This window comes from Balaenoptera acutorostrata, chromosome 3 (assembly GCF_949987535.1).
Source record: "Balaenoptera acutorostrata chromosome 3, mBalAcu1.1, whole genome shotgun sequence".
In the NCBI taxonomy this organism is placed as follows: Eukaryota; Metazoa; Chordata; class Mammalia; order Artiodactyla; family Balaenopteridae; genus Balaenoptera; species Balaenoptera acutorostrata.
Window position 1 is genome coordinate 39901904 of NC_080066.1, and position 2332 is coordinate 39904235.

The 2332-nt window shown below is 40.4% G+C and overlaps 1 pseudogene; it reads right to left on the reverse strand.

The window, feature by feature from the left end:
- Positions 1–338: 338 nt before the first annotated feature.
- Positions 339–1002, reverse strand: LOC130707719 (cytochrome c oxidase subunit 2-like; annotated as a pseudogene).
- Positions 1003–2332: the final 1330 nt, after the last annotated feature.

The window sequence follows — 2332 nt, forward strand, 5'->3', positions numbered from 1 at the left end:
GCCATGTGCTACTTCCGGGACTTAGGACCTCACATCCTTACCTATTATTGTAGGGGCAATGAAAGTGGCAAATAGATTTTCGTTCATTTTGTTTCTCAAGGGGTAGACTGTTTTTGTACTTTGGTATGTATTGATTCTGGGTTCGAGTAGTAAGTGTACTTTGATATTTTTAGTTGAAATATAGTAAACAATGCTAGAAATATAGATAAAATGGTAATGAATCAAGTTAATGTGTCTAATTGCGGCATACCATTAAGGAGAGTCTTAGCCCTCAGTCTTTAACTTAAAAGTCTTTAACGCTACCTAGCTTCTTAATGAACTTACAGCATTGATGCGGATCATTTTTCCAAGTATTTTAGGGGTACTAGTTCAAGGACAATAGGCATGAAGCTATGATTTGACCCACAATCTCTGAACACCGTCCGTAATACAAACCTGGTTGTGTTGATATTAGGGTTGTTTGATTTAGGCGTCCTGGGATTGCGTCTGTTTTTAGGCCTAAGGAAGGTACAGCTCGTGAGTGTAATACATCTTCGGGGGAGCTTAGTATTTGGATTGTTATCTCTATGGGTAATCCTACTCGGTTGTCTACTTCTGGTAGTCGTAATTCCCCTGGTTTTAAGTCTGATGTTGGGATTATATAGGAGTCGAAACTTAAATCTTCGTAGTCAGTGTACTCATAGCTTCAATACCACTGGTGACCTACAGTTTTTACAGTAAGAGATGGGTTATTAATCTCATCCATCACATAGAGGATTCATAGTTATGGCAGGGCAATTAAAATCAAAATAATAGCTGGTAAAACCGTCCAGATGGTCTCTACTTCATGTTTGTCTATTGTGCTGGCATGTGTTAGCTTAGTTGTTAACATTAGTGAGATAATATAAGGACCAGGGAACTAATTAAAAAGACAATTATTAGTGTGTGATCATGAAAATGTAGTAACTCTTCCATGATGGGCAATGTTGCGTCTTGAAATCCTAGTTGGAAAGGATGTACCATAGAGATATACAGGATTTTCACCTGTGACTTAACTTTGACAAAGTTATATAATTTTTTACTAATATCTCATTTATAGAGAAAGACATAATGGTTATGGTGTTGGCCTGAAACCAGTAGAAGAGGGTTCGATTCCTTCCTTTCTTAGTCATTTTAGGTTAACGTAAGGAGGTTCTTCAAATGTGATATGGTGGAAGACATCCATTTAATCACTCTAAATTTCTTGTAGTTAATTCTACTGTTAGGACTTCTCGTTTGGATGCGAATGCCTCTCAGATAATGAAAATTATTAACATGACTGCTGTTAGTGAAATGAATGAGCCTATTGATGCAATAGTATTTCATGTTGTATAGGCATCTGGGTAGTCAGAGTATCGTCAAGGTATACTGGATAGACCTAAGAAATGTTCTGGGAAGAAGGTCGTGTTGACGCTTACAAATATGATTACGAAGTGGATTTTTGCTCATGTTGAGTTGAGTGTATACCCTGAGAATAGTGGGAATCAGTGCACAAACCCTCCTATTACAGCGAAAACAGCCCCTATTGAGAGTACATAGTGAAAATGTGCAACTATGTAGTAGGTATCATGAAGAATGATGTCTAATGATGAGTTAGCTAGGACAATACCTAGCTAACCTAGGTATCTCACATCCCTTCCTTCAGACTCTCTTCAGACCCTCCAAACACGGCAGTCCACCTTTGCCCACCCCTCACAAGTGATTTTTCTCCGCCTTATGAAGTACTGCCCCCACTTTAATGACTGACGGTTAGTAACTCTTCCAGGGTTGACTTGCCAAATCCTCCCAGGAAGTTTTTCCGCCACCTCTTTCACTAGAAAGAGAGGGAAATGCAAGCTTAATTCTCAGTGGAGCCTCTTTTTACAGAAAATATTTGCTTTATCCCAAGGGGAAGGCCAAGTTCCCTTTTCTGAATGAATTTTCTGTCGACTTCCATGTAGCTCTTTGCTCACACTGACTTACAAATTCCCAAGGTTTCCTTCCCTCTCTGCTCGCTTTCCCCATCAAGCAAAGGAAGGAGCTGTACCAGATAGTACAGAAGGCCTCCTCCGGCTCTGACTTACAGAGACTTTGTCCTTTGTGGTTTGCATCCACCCTGAGCCAAGGACACCCAAGCACTGCCATCGTCATCGTCCACCTGCAAAAGCCGCCTACACGGGATACCATCAAGGGAGGCCACCGTGGTCTTGTGGTGCTTCAGTTGCAAGGTTACAAAGTACGGATGGTGGCAAATAATGCCTCCTCATCGTTTTTAACCTTTCTGAAGAATGCCTCTGTGCATAAGCCAGAGGTTTTTATTTTAAAATCAATTGTG